Source organism: Pseudonaja textilis, chromosome 3 (genome assembly GCF_049901715.1).
Source record: "Pseudonaja textilis isolate UNSWEBS1 chromosome 3, rPseTex1.2, whole genome shotgun sequence".
NCBI lineage: Eukaryota > Metazoa > Chordata > Lepidosauria > Squamata > Elapidae > Pseudonaja > Pseudonaja textilis.
The window spans coordinates 94,181,809-94,200,480 of record NC_141992.1 but is presented as its reverse complement, the minus strand read 5'-3'; the positions used below and the strand labels follow the sequence as shown (position 1 = coordinate 94,200,480).

Genomic DNA, 18,672 nt, shown 5'->3' with positions numbered 1-18,672 from the left:
AGCCAATCAGCTGGGACTCAGGAGACAGAGAATAGGACAGGGCAGTCAGAGGTTATATTTGCCGGTTCTCCGAACTACTCAAGATTTCCATTACCGGTTCTCCAGAACTGGTCAGAACCTGTGGAATATTATCTCTGCAGTGACTCCATGAGCATCTCTGAACAGTGTGACAATGTAGCTTTCTTTGCAGTAGCAAATTAAAGTAGAATCCAAAGAAGACCCAGCCAATCAGCTGGGACTCCGGAGGCAAAGAATAGATGGGGATGGGGCCAGTCAGAGGTGGTATTTGCTGGTTCTCCAAACTACTCAAAATTTATGCTACCAATTCTCCAGAACCTGCTGAATACCACCTCTGATGTATGTACCTTGAAAGACTTCCATACATTGAGCAGGATGATCTGCAGCATGTGGTGACAATATTTTTTTAGGTTCAGTCACCTATTGTATGTGCTTATAAGACCGCAGTGGTTCCTACCTTCCAAAGCATTCTGCTCACAGGGATTTACAAAGTAAGTGGAAGCATCTCATTATATATGTAATCCAGTGTTTAAGCAGCTGGACACCTGCAGTGAGCTGGTGTACCCATTTTTTATTTCCTGATTTCTTTTCTCTAAATCCTTAACACAACTAATTACACTTCTGGGGCTAAAGTTTCTTTTCCATCCTCTTTTAGCTAGCTACCTTTGTCTTTGATAATGCTTATATAATGAGAGCAGCTACAATTCCAGTCTTCAGTCTTCAGGCTAGCCGAGGAATGTTTAATGGCTACTTGAAAATAAAATATGAGCCATAATAGAAGGCAGCTATTGAATTTTTAATCACCACCAGGGGACAAATAAATAACGCTTACCACAGGCATAGTTGTACAGTCTTATTAAAATACAACACATTCTTTATAGCTGAGCACCAAAATCCTAGACACTGTAGAAAATGCTTGGCTTAACTCAGATGTAGGGAGAGCATTTGTGTTAACCAAAGGTCTGAGTTCATGTTTGTTCTGTACCTTGTTGTTTTCAGTTAGTAATTAAATGGATGTCGGTTAACAGATGAGAGATGATCATGCAGTGTAAATGCTTTTACATCTAGACCTGGCATTCAGATTTGTACACTGGAACTGAAATGACAACTATGTTGAATGGCTCAACTTGGACTAATCTCTCTTGTTTCCTCCTTTCACATATCTATGGTAGAGGTCACATGTTGAAGAAAAGCTTGTTTTCCATTAACAGTGAAATAGATATCCATTAACAGACAAGAGATGATTATGCAGTATAAATACTCTTACATCTAGGCCTGGTATCCACCTTTGGTCTTGTTACTTAAGTGAAAGCTATGTTACATAGCTTGACTTCATTCTTCTTTCAGAAATCTGTGGTAAAGATTACATGTTGAAGAATAGCAAGCATTCATATTAGATGGTGGCAGTTATGCCAAGTCTGCTATTTAATTATAAATAAGCATTACAACATCTGGTATTCCAACACAGAACATACTACCATAAGCAATTTTATGGCACTATAGTCATTCTTCGGTAGCATTTTCAAATGCAGTCCAAATATTTCTTTCTGCTATATCAAAAATAATAAGCTTTCAGGACTTTTGAATAATTCAAAGCAAAAACAAGAAAATAAACTCAAAAGATTGATTTGAGAAATTGTGATAGATTACTGAGAGGATTAAAATGTGCATCTTAAATGATCATTTTACTTACTCTATATACAAAATATCCAAATTGAACATCTCTCTCTCTCCCTCCCCCCTCATCTTTCATCTCCAAACATGCACATTAATGTAAGCATATTATTCATGTGTAATAGTATGACTTGTTGTGAAATGTTCAGTATAGGCACCTTCATACAAATGTCCTCTCAATATTCTGGAAGCTACATTGTAAATGCATTTGGAAGATCTCAAATTGATTTAAGGGCAAATTACACCAACTTGGAGAGGAAGAAGCTGATTACACTTTTGGTGGCATACAGAACTTCTGTGGGGAAGAGAAAGTGGGAATTTATATCTTAATTGCACTGGATACTGGCAGGAGATGCATGCTCCAGGTCCCATTGTTAAAGAATGATATATTGATGGACTTAGAAAATATGACTTTTCTTTTATAGCAACTGCCCTTTTGGAACATAACCCCCAAGATTATAGCGGCCCTGATCCTGGCAACTTTTCAGAAAGTCTTGAAGACTTGGATATGTTCCTGGATGTGGGTGCCAGATAGTTATTTGGAGTCTAAGAGCCTTGGTGACACAGTGGTTAGAGTGCCGTACTGCAGGATACTTTTGCTGCAGCCAGCTGCCTGCAATTTGACAGATCGAATCTATTTTGTATTAACATACTTACCTCCAATTGGTCAGTCTGTGGCGGTGGGAAATTTGAAGAGCTGTCACTGGCCACAGCTGCGAGCAGTACAACTGTAAAAGGGCTGCCGCGGTTTCTTCAGTGCTCAGTCCTAGAAGGCAGTAAAGACAACCGATTATCATGCTGGTGTCCTGAGTGTCATTCCCGTGATCTAACACTGGCAATGAAGGTGGGATACTGAGACAAAGGGAACCAGAGAGCATGTGGTGACCGACGAACACCGGCAACACATAGAAACGAAATGGCTGGAAACAACACGCCACCCGCACCATTCGATCCAGCAACTGAAGACTGGGACTCCTACATCGACCGATTCCTCATGTTCCTCAAAGGGAGTGGCCTCAACAATATATTCAAACACAGGAAGAGAGCTGTCTTCCTCACACATTGTGGTCCGGTGGTATTCAAGATGACCAAAGCGTTAGCGGCACCCACCGACGTGAAAACGATGGCCTGGCCACACCTGGAAAGAATACTGAGGGCTCACTACACACCAACTATTTCCTGCCTCATCAAATGAAATGAATTTTATTGGCATGACCAAAAAGAAGGTGAGAGAATTGGTGATTTCATTACAAATCTGAGGGACATCGCCGGAGCGTGCGAATTCCTAAACATGGATGAAGCCATGAGAGACCGAGTGGTCCTGGGGCTGAGAGATCTTACACTACTGGGTTGATTATTAACAAAACCCAAAATAACACTCGAAGCAATAGAAGAGGCTACCGCAGCAGAAGCAATGCAGAAATTGGTGCCTGCCATGTGGAAAATGAATAAAGTGCCACCAGAAACCCCTAAAAACACCACCACAACCCACCATGAGGACATCGTGTCCACATCGGATGATGGCAAGGATGAAGAAGGGGTCAATCAACTCTGTTCAGAACAGGGCAGAAGGGACCAGAACAGAAAAGGAAGGAATTTCATTTTGCTGGCTGCAAGGGGAACCATCCATGCTCCGATTGCTGTTTCCTAGATGCAATCTGCAAACATTGTGAATGGCAGGGACGTATTGCTAGGGCATGCCGAGCAAGAAAAAAAATACGGCCCTAGACAAAGATGGAACACCCCCCCCCCCAAGAGAGGGAGAGACAAACAGGGAGCTGTTGGAACCAAGACAACAGAAACAGGCGAGGGAAAGAGACAAGCAACAGAAGAGATGAAACACACCAGACCGTGACCATTGGACATTCCAACACGACAAACGCCAGGAAAATATATGTCCAGGTCACAATAGAGGGCCAACCCTGTTGGATGGAAGTGGATTCTGGGTCATATTTATCAATAGTATCATGGGACACTATAAAAAGACTGATACCAAACATAAACCGGGAAGGACTCGAAAGATAAACACTGACTCTGAAACACTACCAAAGGAACAAAATACCTGAAGTGGGCACCGGACAATTCAAGATAACATTCAAAAAAATACACCAGAGTCCTCCCACTAACCATAGTCAACTGGAAATAAACAGCATCACCGAGACAGAGTGGAAAGAGGACCTGATGGAAGAATTCTGAGACGTGTTCAATGGAGAGCTGGGCAAGAACTGAGGTCTTCAATTTCTTTTAACCTAAACCCAGCCATAGCTCCTATAAGGTTAAAGGCGAGGCAGGTTCCTTTCACATTAAAACCAAAGATCGATGAGCAATTTGATAAACTCATCGCACAAGGGGTTCTAGAACCAACTGACCATGCAAAGTGGTAAACCTGAATTGTTACACCAATTAAACCAGATGGGTCTGTGCACATCTGCAGGGACTACAAAGCAACCCTTAACCACACGCTCCAACAAAGCGCGTACCCTGTCCCAGTGGTACAGCATCTATTACATTCCCTGGGGGGGGGGGGAATCTTCACAAAATCAGACCTCGCACAGGCCTACCAACAATTACCCATTGACCCCGAAACAGCAGAAGCCCAGACAATTGTGATGCACAGGGGGGCATTCAAATGCAACAAATTACAATTTGGCATCAGCGTCACCCCAGGGGTGTTCCAGAGCTTAATGGAAGGCCTATTGCAAGGGATAAAAGGGGTGGTGCCATACTTTGACAATGTCCTCGTATCAGCAAAGGACAAAGAACAATTGCGAGATTGCCTAAGGGAAGTCCTAGGTAAATTCAAGGAGGAGGGACTAAAAGTAAAAAAGGAGAAGTGCCAATTAGCTGCCGGCAAAGTTGAATTCCTAGAGTACCTTGTAGACAGCAGAGGAATCCACCCCACAGTAAAATAAAATCAGAGCAATAAAGGAAGCCCCCAGACCCATGAATAAAACTGATCTGCAAGCTTTCTTAAGACTCATTAACTTTTATAATATATTCCTACCACAGAAAGCAACCATTGCAGAACCACTACACAGGTTGCTTGACAAGAAAACAACCTGGGCCTGGGGGCGACATATCTTGCACAAAGCTACCTTTGCTTTTCCCTACCCTATTCTGAGCCAATTTTGATCTAGTAAATCCTGAAATGATCCCTGGTAATATTTCTTCCTGATTCTGGATCTCTTTATATGTGTAGCTCCTTCTCACACTTGAAAAAACACATGGTTAGGAGAGATAGTGACAACTGAAATGATGGGATTGCTCATGTAGATTTGATCATCCTGATGTATGCTTTAATGTATTGACCTACTCTCCTTTGCATTTCATCACACACCTGGAGAGGCCAAGTAGGACAGATGTTAAATACTACAGTATAATGGGATAGTTTGACTTCACTATTGGTTGAAATGGAATTTAGAGCTGTGGTGGTACAGTGGTTAAAATGCAGTATTGAAGGCTAATTCTGCTTACTGTCAGAAATTCAATCCTCACCAGCTCAAGGTTGGCTCAGCCTTCCATCCTTCTGAGGTCTGAGAACCCAGATTGTTGGGTGCAATATGCTGACTCTGTAAACCTCTGTAAAAACTGTGTTTTTTCGAGTTTCCCCAGTTGTGGCAGTATGACTACTCTTATAAAATGGATTTTTAAGAAAATGCCTGTCTCGGAGTTTTGGTGTTAGAGTTTGTTTTCCTGGAACGTGGACATTGAAGTGATATATCAGTCTACGTGCAAAGTGCTATTGAAATGGTGTTGGATTCTGAATTTCTCACAGACCATGCTTCTCTTTAGCCTGAGCCATTGCTCCTTGAAAACATCCATCATTAAGTTAAGTTGATTATGTGGTTATAGATAATTTTTGATTATATCAAAAATAGACTGCAAATAATCAAATAATTTGGATTTGCTTATCATCTAAAGACCATTTTTTATTACTGATGAGATAGAATGTAGCTGAATTAGTGTTAATAACATATCTGGTAATTTACTTCATAATGTAATAATTAATTCAACGCCACATGAGTTTTTGATAGGCTGAAGCAAATCAATCCTTACTTTTTGATTAATATCCCTCAAATGAAATTATCTTGACAAAATCTTGAAAATGTAATAGGCAATAATGCTGGAGATGGGATGCAGACAGTTTGCCTGGCACTGTCATATGATTTAAAGGGGAAAATCTATTCCCCTTCTATTATTCAGCCACAATTCTTCTACTCAGCAATAGTAGGTTATCTTTCATACACTGTCTTCCTTGCACTTGAAAACATATGGCAAGGATCATTTTTTTTTCTGCTGTAAATTGCAATTCCTTCAAGAACAAGATGCTGGGAATTATTCCCCCACACCTAGAAACACTAATGATTATCATCCCAAGGCAAAACTGATGGCTATATTGGCTGGGATAATAGAAGGTGGAATCCAACACACTGGGCAAACCCTGAGGTTGCACCAAGTTTTTAGTGAGTTTGTGGAGAACGTTCTCAAGATACCCATGTACACCCATGTACACTGACACCTTGTCTGATTGTTTTCAATATCTCCAGGTTATTTTTCTCTAGCAATTCTGAAAGTAAATGTAGATCCAGCAATCCAACAGAAACTCTGTCATTTTTACTCTTATCATTGCATTATACCTGCTTATACCCTATCTTTGGTCAGTTTCCCCAGTTCTTCTATCATCAGTGGTCCAAAGATTTCCTGGTCCTTTAAAGGATTGACTCCTTTTTTCTTCCCATTACTTTAAATCTAAAACTGTATGGTTAATCTTTTCTTTATTTCTTTTACTTATAACCCATCTTTTTTATGAAGTCTTTAACCTCATCTATTAGCTCCTAGGATCAGCTAAAGGTAAACTTGTAGCTGATACCATATTCATTCCTTGTTTATATTACCTTTGCTTTCTTGCTCTGTCTTTCTTGTTTTCTATTTTAAAAGTCTGTTGGATGGGGAGTTTGTGCAAGATTTGGGAAAGTAGTTCTATCCTATGAAGAGTTGAAGAGTTTTTAGCTTAAAGTCCAGTGATATCATCCTTCCCTTTCTCCTACCTGCTTTCCTGCTGTTTCCTGATGCTGAAAATAGCAAATGAGTTAAATAGAAAGTGACATATAACTGATTAGGAGTTTAGACTAATTTACTTTGAAGAATGTTTAGGAAGAAGTTCTAATTTTGCTCTTTGAATTTAGCATACCTTCTATTTTCTTTCTTTTCTTCCTTTTAATCATTTTCATTCCTCTTGGTAGCTAGATGATAACATATGATGTTAATAATCTGTCAGGCCCAGATATTTTTGGAGGGTTATTAACAAATGAAAGATGTTTACCTGTGCTGTACTTGGGAAAAATGATTAATTGCAGGATTTGCAGTATGCAAGTTTCTTTTTTGAAATTAAACCTAAAATAGAGTGAAATACTAACAAATGTCACAGGTAATTATAAATGGGAGACATTTGCAAAGACAAAAGAAAAGCCCCTCAACAAGTTGAATAAATAAGATTGCTTCCATTATTATTGCATTGATTGATTTATTGCTTGAGTTATCCTGCATCCCTGGGAGCATCTAACAGAAAGTACTAGTCCAATCAATCACAAGCAATAGAAAACCCTGATTAGATAAAAGCATGGTATAACTTCTGAAAAGTACCCAAGAATCTAGTTCAGCAATGGCATCTGAGCTGTTATTGCACAAAAGTTTGAAAAGTGATGGTCAGATATGATAAAGCTGAATGTCATCTGTGCTATCTCCTTGCTGGGTTTGATCTTTGACTTAATTAGGACAATCATCTGGTACAGCAGCATTGGGACATTTTGGCAGCAGTTAGAAGCCAATATCTGTCCAAGTCTTTGTGATTCTATCCAAATCCTCCCCTAAGTAGCAATTGTTATTTTATATTTTGAGCAGGCAAAACACTTTTTTGTCTGTGAATGAATACATCTGATTTTGACCATTCCCACTTTGACTTTAACCCCAGCCAATATCTAATACAATTAGAAATATGAGTATTATCTTATGTAGACAGACCAAAAACATCTTCCCTCTTTATAACCTTGTAACTCTTAATTCGGAGTAGAGTTGGGGTGATTACATAGAGCTGAGCATTTATTGGCCAGATGTCCTTCCTGCTGCATACACAAAGTTCAGAGCAGATATTTTTTTTATTTGGGCTCTAGGAGGGAAATGTCTGCTGGTACCTAGGATCAATTCTTAACTTTCAGAGTGGGAGCCAAGCATCTTCAGACTATGCCACTAACCCACTAAAGTAGTCAGACCAAGGAGGAGGGGCAAAAAGAGTCAAGGCAAACATCTAAGGTTGGTCAAGAGAGGTAAAAATCAAGTCCAGATGGAAGGACTATTAAATAGTCCTTTCATCTGGACTTATTTTTTATCTCCCTTTATCAACTTGACCAACTAACCAAGGGGCTAAATCTTGGATGGTCTCTGTAACTCTTACCTTCTCTTACTATTTTATTTATGAGGTATTGTGTAAGCAAGGAGCTAAAGCTAAATACAACTAAGTTATGCAATAAAACTTGTAATATAATTCCGTTCCTCCAGGACAGTTATAGGGCCAGGACTTCCAGGAGAGGTCTTATGAATTTAATGCATAAGTGTAGACATCAATATGAAGTTTTATGAATTTGTTTATAGATAAATGATGGGATATTCCCTATACTGGGACAGTACCACATGGCCTCCATACTGGATAGGGACAATGAGGGATGGTTGGCTGGATCTCCTTTCTCAACTCAATCTCTGGAGATGCAGAGATCCCGAACCCCAACTCCAACCCCAACCCCAACCCTATGATAGTATGAAGAGAATGTTTCAGGGCATCTATGCAGACTCACTTTTTTCTTTTCTTTTTTAGAAGAATGTAATCTCTTAATTTGGCATACAGTTGGGGCAACTGAATGGAGCTGAATGTTTATTGACTGAATGGTCTTCCTGACACCTATGCAGAGTTTGCTGCATATATTTTCTCTTTGTGCCCTGAGAGAGAAACATCTGCCACTCTCTAGGACTGAACTCTCAACCTTCCAAATGGGAGGCAAGCATATTCACCACTAGGCCATCACCACGCTGCTCATACAGACTCACTAAGTTATAGAAAACAATAGCCTATCATCAGCATAGAGAAGAATAGAATGGAATAGAATTCTTTATTGGACACACAAGGAATTTGTCTTGGTGCAAATGCTGTCAGTATACATAGAAGAAAAGATACATTTGCCAAGAGTCAAGAATCATAAGGTACAACACTATGATACTCATAGGGTACAATAAGCATTAAAATCATATTAGGAAACAGTCAATATAAATCGTAAGGATACAAGTGACAAAGTTACAGTCATACAGTCACAAGTGGAAGGGGATGGGTAATAAGGAGTGAAGAGATTAATAGTAATAGTAGTGCAGACTTTGTAAATAGTTGAACAGTGTTGAGAGAATTATTTGTTTAGCAGAGTGATGACTTTCGAGAAAAAACTGTTCTTGTGTATAGTTGTTCTGGTGTGCAGTGCTCTATAGCGTCGTTTTGAGGGAAGGAGTTGAAACAGTTTATGTCTGGGATGTGAGGGGTCTGTAAATATTTTCACAGCCCTCTTTTTGACTTGTGCAGTATATAGGTCCTCAATTGAAGGCAGGTTAGTAGCAATTGTTTTTTCTGCAGTCCTAATTATCCTCTGAAGTCTGTTTCTGTCCTGTTGGGTTGCAGAACCAAACCAGACAGTTATAGAGGTGCAGATGATAGACTCAATAATCTCTGTAGAACTGGATCAACAGCTCCTTGGGCAGTTTGAGCTTTCTGAGTTGGCATAGAAAGAACATTCTTTGTTGTGCTTTTTTGATGACATTTTTGATGTTAGGTGTCCATTTTAGTAATGTGATATGATAGAACCTAGAAATTTGAAGGTCTCTGCTGTTGATATTGTGTTGTCTATTATTGTAAGAGGTGGTAGTATGGGAGGGTTTCTTCTAAAGTCTACCACCATTCCTACAGTTCTGAGTGTGTTCTGTTCCAGATTGCACAAGGCAAGTTGTACAATCTCCTGTCTATATGCGGATTTGTCATTGTCTCAAATGAGAGCAATCACTGTTGGGTCATCTGCAAACTTCAGTACTTTAACAGATGGATCGTTTGAGATGCAGTCATTGGTATATAGGGAGAAGAGAAGTGGAGAAAGCATACGGCCTTGCGGGGGTGGCTGTGCTAATTGTACAGGTATCAGATGAAATTCTGCCTAGCTTCACCTGCTGCTTCCTGTCTGTTAGGAATGGCAATATAGCAATAGACAAAAGACAGAGAATGAAATACGGGTTTAGCAATAACTTTAACAACATTGTTATGCAAATAAACCAGGTAGATGGTTAGCATATAAATTGAGAAAGGAGAAAGAATCAAGGAAAATATTGCAATTAATAGATGACCAAGGCCAAGTTTGCTATGGTAGTAAAGAGAAGAAGGAAATCATATGAGACTATTATGGGAAACTATACACACAAGAGAATGTTGATGAGGAAACAGTATTTGCAGAATGCTAATTTACCCCAGCTATCTACAGAGATTGAAACAATGTTAGAAAGCAATATAACAATGATGGAGTTAACTGAAGCACTCAAGAAGCAAAATAATGGAAAGGCACCAGGCCCAGATGGACTTCTGGCAGAATTTTATAAAACACTACAAGCATTGTTGAAACTTCCATTGCTAGAAGTTATGAATGAAGTTATGTTAAAGAAGAAGATATCTAAATCATGGTCAGAAGCTTATATTACACTTGTCCCAAAAGAGGAGGCTGATCCATTACAAATCAAGACCTATAGACCAATTTCCTTACTAAACACAGATTATAAATTTTTTTATTCAACATTGGCAGAAAGACTTAAAAAATACTTAAACAATTTTATCCATCCTGATCAAAATGGATTTTTGCCAAAGAGACAAATCAAAGACAATATGAGAGTAATCTTGGACACTTTGGAATACTACGAGGCACACCCTGAAAAACAAATGGCTTTGATATTTTTAGATGCACAGAAGGCATTTGATAATGTGAATTGGCGATTTATGTTATTTCAACTGGAACAGATGGGCTTTGCTAAAAAATTTATTCAAGCAATAGAAGTTATATATCATAAGCAAATGGCAAAGGTAATGATAGAGGGAGAACTGACCGACTCAACTGATATAAGAAAAGAAACAAGACAAGGGTGCCCACTATCACCTCTGTTGTTTGTGTTAACCTTGGAAGTGCTAAACAGAAATATTAGAGAAGAAAAGGATATAAAAGGGATGAAAATTAAACAGGAAGAATTTAAGTTGCAAGCATTCGCAGACGATCTGGTTTCCATTAGAAGACCCACTAGAAACAGCATCAAAATTGATAGAATAGATAGAGGCATATGGAAAAGTGGCTGGTTTGAAAATAAACAAAGATAAGACAAAGATCTTGACAAAGAATATGCTATCAAGACAAAAGGAAGAACTGGCAGATCTATTGAAAATTCAGATCACAAATAAGATTAAGTACTTGGGGATACATTTGACAGCAAGATGCAGTACACTAAAAGAGAATAATTATATCAAACTTAAGCAGCAGATAGTGTTCGATTTGGCAAAATGGGAAAATTTACAACTGTCATTAATAGGAAGAATATAAATAATCAAGATGAATATACTACCCAGAATTTTATATTTGTTCCAAACAATTCCAATTAGGCTTGGAAAAGATTACTTTGAAGATTTAAATAAAATCGTGTTGAAATATATATGGCAAGGTAAGAAAGCAAGAATAAAGCTAAAGCTTTTGCAAGATGCTAGAATAAGAGGAGGATTTGGTTTGCCTAATTGGGAGTTGTATTACCAAGCTGCAAATTTGATGTGGGTTAAGGAATGGATAACATTAAGAAACACTAAATTGTTGGCATTAGAAGGACATGATCTGTTGTTGGGGTGGCATGCTTTTCAATGGTATAAAGGAACTAAATCACAGGGCTATTTTAGAAGACATTATATATGGGAGTCTCTGTGGTTGAACTGGGAGAAGACTAAAAGACAATGCTATTTGAAAATTCCAGTCTGGCTACCAACTATTGAAGCATTTTCTTATCCTATAATATACAAAAAGGAACAAACAGTTAGATATGGTGAAATACTGAATGAAAAGGGTGAACTTAAATCTATACAAAAACTAGAGGAACAAGGTATAAAGATGAATTGGTTTTCATATGCGCAAATACATTCAAGGTATGATAAAAATTCTAAAACAGAAGGTTTCTATGATAAACTGACTGATTTAGATAAGATTTTGACAGGTACTGATGAAAAGGTGATTAAAAATTGTATGAATATTTATTAGAAATTAAACTAGAAGAAGAACAAGTTAAAGAAACAATGATTGCTTGGGGAAAGAATTTTGGATATGGGATTGATCTAGAGAAATGGCAAAGATTGTGGTTTCAAAATTATAAAATGACGATGTCAACAGCATATAAAGAAAATTTGTATAAGATGTTTTACAGGTGGCATTTCCCCTGACAAGAATAGCAAGAATGTTCAAGAACAAATCAGAAAAATGTTGGAAATGTCATCAGACACCTGGCTCATATTACCATATGTGGTGGACTTGTGAGGATGCTAAAAAATATTGGACTAAAATCCACACGTGGTTGGAAAAAATGACAAAAAAGCATATAGATTTGAAAACAGAGATATTTTTATTGGGAATTTTACCTGAAATATATAGTAAAGAATTGAAATACCTGATTGTAAATATATTAACAGTGGCTAGGATTGTGTTTGCTAAAAATTGGAAAAATGAGAAAATACTATCACAGGAGGAAATCATTAAGAAAATATTGGAATGTGCTGAAATGAGTAGATTGACATTTGAAATCAGAGAACAAGATGATAAGGAATTTTATAAAATCTGGGATCTATTCTATCAATGGTTAGAAAATAAAACATGGTAATGAAATATGTAGATTCTTAGAAAATAATAAATATATAAAGATGTATTCTTTTCTTAATACATCTACAAAATGATTATAGGATAGATTTGAGATGATAATATGAACTGTCACAAAACAATTTAAGTAAAATATGGATTATCTCTAAAACATAAATGAATAATAGTATAGTCAAATGATTGATTGACAATGATATTAATGTATTTAATACTTGATTGAAAATATGATAATATATACAAGTTAATTGTAATTGAAGACTACAAAATGGAAGCACAAGACACCCGGCACACAATATGTATACATATGGAAGATGCCTTGATGTTTTTATGTTTTGTTTGTCTATGTTCATCTTAAAAACCAATAAAAATTAAAAAAAACATTGTTATGTATAAACAAAACAAGAATGGGACAAGAATGTAACTTTTCTTACATCTTTTAAATTGTGGATAAGTTTCTTTGCAGTTTGCTTTTACTTAATGTTTGTGTTGAGATATCAAGATATTATCAATATATAATAAAACATCAATCAATATTGTGCTTAGGGTTCTCCAAAGTCTTTTATGTGATACAGATCAAATATGGCTTTAGATCTATGAAAGCAATGTGAAGGATCCATTTCAGAAAACTATAATATTTTTCAGTCAGGTGATGAAATACTATAAAGTATATTGGTTCATAGTGTATTGATTATTTCTAGATGTGCCTTTTCTGGGGACAAGAAAACAACTGAAAGTTTATAATATAAAAATCTGCCACATTGGTTAGTGATCACAGGTAACAGACTAATTGGATAATAGTTTACAGGATCAGGTTTCTCCCATTTTACAGGATCAGGTTTGTCCCATATAGGATTAAGAAGGATTAGGGAATTAAGACAGTATTTGGAGATCTGTAAAGTATTATTTAAGGCACTAAAAAGGGAAGCTAGCACAGATGTCAACCAAGCAGAATTCAATGTTAAAAATTTAAGGAAAGAAAAGAAGAGGTATAGGAAAAGATGTAGGAAGAGCTGTATATTAGGAAAGAGAATTTTGTTACATTGTAAACAAGACTGAACATCAGACCTGATCAAATGTTACTACACTAAGGCAGAAATACAGTTCTCACAAGCGTTAGGAAGGGACACTTGGAGCTATAGTTCAGCAGATTCTAAGATCTATCTACTAGTCAACCTTTCTCTAAATAATGCAAATAAGGAAATTGTTGGCCTCACAGCTCTATCCACTTTATACTATGTATGTATAAATTGCTGCCTGCAAATGTCCTGGGATATTTCACCCAATTGGTGGTAATTAATCTATTCCCACATTTGATGTTCCAATGATTACTATGACCCTCACTTGTTCAACTTTTTTTTAAGTTGTCTGTTACAGCAGTTAAAACACACAATCTAAGAAAAGGCTGGTGCTACTGAGCTTTTATCCATTACATCTTCAGAAATTTTACATTTAATTTTCTTTTTGTTAAATTATCACAAAAACTAGCTTTTGGTTGGGACATCATGATAAATAAACACATAATCAGCTTATGGGTAGCAAAAAGAAAGGAAAGAAAGAAACAAAAGAAAGAAAGAAAGAAAGGAGGAAGGAAGGAGGGAGTAAAAAAAAAAAGGTTAACTCAAAGGAAATTTCCCAAGATGTCAAATAGAAAATCAAGAAGAGAGAAGGAAGATGTAAATATGTTATGTAGTTAATCAAAAGACAAGCCTGAGCACAGATAAAGTCAGTTTGGGAGAACGCAAATGAAATGAGCGTTTGATATTGGCAAAGGATGTACTTATATAGTTAAAAGAGGTGAGCTTTCATAAGCAATGCCCAGAAAACTTACTCAAAGATGCAAATGTTTTTGGCTTAGCAGTCAATGGTACACATTTTCTGTTTCAGCTTTCTGTTAGCACAGTGGTTTTTTTCACCTTCATCTCTCCACTACTGAGCATATAAAAAAGATCACTCATTGCCAGCAACCTTGCTTTATTGGAAGCAAAACAATAGCTCAGTCTCTGGCTTTGTGCAAAGGTACCTATAACTATAACATAAATATTTTATAAAAGCAAGATGTAAAGAGATCTTCCTTTCTTTATTGGCATTTAACACAATTGTAATACTTAATGCTAAATTAGGAAGCCCAATCTCAATCACAGTTTGGTTGTACATCTATCAATTTCAGTCTTGACACAAGAATAATAGTTTCTTATTAAACTCATGCATAGAAACTTTTCCAAAACCACGAGGGACATATTTTACCTTGCAGGAATCCATTTGAAGTTGGATATGTGAGTGAAACAAACCATTCAGTGCTGCTGCAGTATTCGATAGACTGAAACATACTATAAAATATTAAAAAGCCCCATGAATGCTTCCCCCCCTCAATAAAACAAAACCAATTCCCTCTGATGTTCAGTTTACAGACTTGCTGCATTTCCCTGAGAGAATGTTTGCTCTTGGAAGAAGTAGTTTACAAAATGTTTGTTTTCAATTCCTTTTCTTTTCCCTTAAATCATTTACAATTTCTTCACAATAACTGGAGTGTAATTTGACCACTAAATTTGAGAGACATTTTTGTATTACATTTTAAAATCACTCTACTCCATGTTTTCATTTATTACTACTGAACTCTGTTCATGGGGGAATGGAAATATCAAGTAGAAATTAAATGACTTTATAAATGTGTAGTTGCAAAACTAAGTTTGACTATAACAGGAGTTTTTCTATCGGCTATGTATAAAATGTTTAAAAGGCTCAAAAGCCTAATTTCTATTTTAAGTTCAAGAATATAACTGCTAAGAAAGTATGCTGGATCAGGCAATGGAAGATAAAATACCATTTAATGAGAATTTAGAATCCAGTCTCCACATATAACAGAGTTTCTTGTACTCTTAATTTATATACACAAAATACATTCTTGTGGAATGTCTCCACTGCAATATAATTGCAATTCTCTCTCCCTCTTCCTTTTCCTCTTCCTCTCCCCCCCTTTCTCTCTCCCTCCCTCCCTCTCTCATTATAACTCAGGGAAGCATTTAATGGTGTTTCAGTAGAACTGGAGACTCAATTTGGACATGTCTGTCCTAGTCCATCAATGGGATTTGGTTAGGTTTGGCTAAATGAAAAATATGATGCCAGTAATTGTGGCTTAACATAAGTGTTATAGCATACCATAGCTTATTATGATACATGAACTCTGTTATAGTCTACTTTCATGGTTAACTGTGCGGAATCTTCGAGGCAAATATGCAGCCTGTTATTTTTTGTCAAGTATTTTCTTTGGCTGTGATCCCACTATTGTGTTGCCTAAAAGATTTATTATTTCAGTGTTATTTTGCTATTTAATGCTTGTAACATCTGAGTTTAATGTCAGAAAAATAAGCTTCAATAAGCTTCAAGAAAGAAAGAAAGAAAGAAAGAAAGAAAGAAAGAAAGAAAGAAAGAAAGAAAGAAAGAAAGAAAGAAAGAAAGAAAGAAAGAAAGAAAGAAAGAAAGAAAGAAAGAAAGAAAGAAAGAAAGAAAGAAAGAAAGAAAGAAAGAAAGAAAGAAAGAAAGAAAGATTCAAGGAAGGAAGGAAGGAAGGAATGAAGGATGGAAGGAAGGAAGGAAGGAAGGAAGGAAGGAAGGAAGGAAGGAAGGAAGGAAGGAAGGAAGGAAGGAAGGAAGGAAGGTCAGTCTTCCATGTCTTTTTCTTTTAATTTACCTGTGCTCAGATGCAAAAATTCATACTGGAGGTATTTGTGAAATATCTGTTTTGCTTCTCTAATCCTTTATAACATTAGCCACCCTGCCACAAACAGCATTAAGCATAGAAATCCAGCTGACAATCTGTAATTTTAAATGTTCAAAACTTTTTAAAGCCATTTCTGTTCATTTTAATCAAATGTTACAAATATGCAAGTCACAGCACAATTGCTGTAAGGTATGCTTGAAGTATCCTTTCTACTCTAAGGAGCAGCATAAAAATAAGGTGTTTTGCTGAACTGTGTCTGTCAAAAGATCATCTGGTTAGTAAACAGAATGGAAATGCAGTGAAATGTGTAATTGCATTAAGAAATGCATTGGCTTTTGTAGCATTTGAAAACTCTCTTTCACTCTTCAATAATTTAGTAAAACATTTTGACATCACTGTTTTAATTTATTTACGATTTGTGGTTCTGAATCACTTTAACTCATGTATAAAATGAAGAACAGTGACATTAATTTGTCTGGAAGTTTAGTAAGCTCTTTCATTCTGCAGAAGCTGTGCTGTTTTGAATAGCCATTTGAGAATACTTTGATATGTAAGCAGGGGTGGGATTCAAATTTTTTAACAACCGGTTCTGTGGGCATGGCTTAGTTGGTGGGTGTGACTTGGTGGTCATGTGACCAAGTGGACGTGGCTTGGTGGTCATGTTATTGGCTGGGTGTGGCCAACTCAATATCACTCACATTGAGGCATGCATCTCCTCGCCTGGCCTCTCATGACTGTGGGGATGCCGCAACAATTCTAAGTGTGAAAAATGGTCATAAGTCATTTTTTTCATTGTAACTTTGAATAGTCACTACACACAAGCAAAGTATGAGCAAAGGAGGGGAAAATATTCCAGAGAAGTTCCTGAGACAGGAAGTCTAGTCCTGCCGAGAATGTAATAAGGATTAACAGAGAGGCAGTTTCTGTAAGCAACACCAGAATGTTTCCTTCCTGCCTTCCTTACAGGATTAGGCCAGTAATTTCTTCTAACAACCGGTTCTAGAGAATAGGTGTGAACAGGTAGAATCCCACCCCTGTATGTAAGTGCTTAAATTAAACATTACCTCAAGGGCAAATATATATGCCTTTGGCATCATTTTAATTGATACAGTATAAGTCCTGGGAAAAGTAGCATGATGGCTGCCAACAATATTTTTATGTGACATTCTGATTCCTCTCATAAAATATACCTGAATCAAGTTAGTTAATATATAAATATTCTATTTATATATAGTACATTTTAAAGATATATTTTTTATTTCTAAACACGACACCATCAAAAATCTTTTCCCACAGTCCAAAGCTCCATACCTGAAGTTACTTTTCCAATTATTATATCAATTTTTAGTCAAATGTAGAGTACTTTTTTGTCATATTTCAACAACAAGGGTTGTTAAATTACAAAACCAATTAAATTGCTGTAGCTTGGAGAAATTTCAACCCTTATTTTGTTTTAGATCATTCCAAATAAGAACAGGTAGAAACTGCTTTAGGATTGATTTTGCAATCTATTATTATATCATTTAAGGTGATGCTGTACTTTTCATTATTATTTTTCCTCACAAAGTACAGATTTCTGTAATTATTATTATGTCTCGGTATATATCTTTACAACCAGGCACCAAATCTCGATTACTGGAGAAGTGCAGTTTGATTCAGGAAGAGTCACATGAGTTTAGTCAACAATACAGTACCAAAAAAAAAAAAAATTGAATTCAGGAAAAAAATGTTTTCCTGTTCTAATATCTAATAGTAATTGGAATCTAGTCATGGATTGCACACTATCTTTAGAAGTGGCTGTATTAGCCACTTCTATGAATCACAGAACATCAGACTTTATTAGGTAGACCAGAGAGGAAACATGCCTAAATAAATTAATTCTACTTTATTGCAATGTTAGATTAATACAAACTTGCAAATCTGAAAGTACAATTATCTTGCCATCTCTTTCTAAAGAAAAGAGAAAGTAATAATAATGCTGGATCTTCTTACCACCTATAATGGAATGTGTGGCTGACAGAAGTGGTATTCAGCAGGTTCTGACCAGTTCTGGAGAACCGGTAGCAGAAATTTTGAGTAGTTCAGAGAACCGGCAAATACTACCTCTGACTGGAGATTTTACAGTATCCTTCCCCTGCCACACCCACCAAGCCATGCCCACATAACTGGTAGTAAAAAAATTTGAATTCCACCACTGGTGGCTGACCTCAGAAAATGCAGAGAAAAGATGCTGCTTAGGAAACAGAGAAGAGAGGGAGGAGTCCCCAAGGACTCAGTGGCCATAGAAATGTAGGA

At 36.8% G+C, this 18,672-nt stretch overlaps 2 long non-coding RNA genes across 2 annotated transcripts in view; both read right to left on the bottom strand.

Moving 5' to 3' along the window:
• LOC148126214 (uncharacterized) overlaps positions 1-18,672 on the bottom strand; it is a 116,095-nt gene that overhangs the window by 82,003 nt on the left and 15,420 nt on the right. The window lies entirely within an intron of this gene.
• Positions 5,552-13,304, bottom strand: LOC148126215 (uncharacterized). The gene is made up of 3 exons (XR_015742990.1): positions 13,091-13,304; positions 6,884-6,935; positions 5,552-6,764 (listed from the first exon to the last, which is right to left on the bottom strand). It is a non-coding gene; the product is annotated as an uncharacterized LOC148126215 (long non-coding RNA).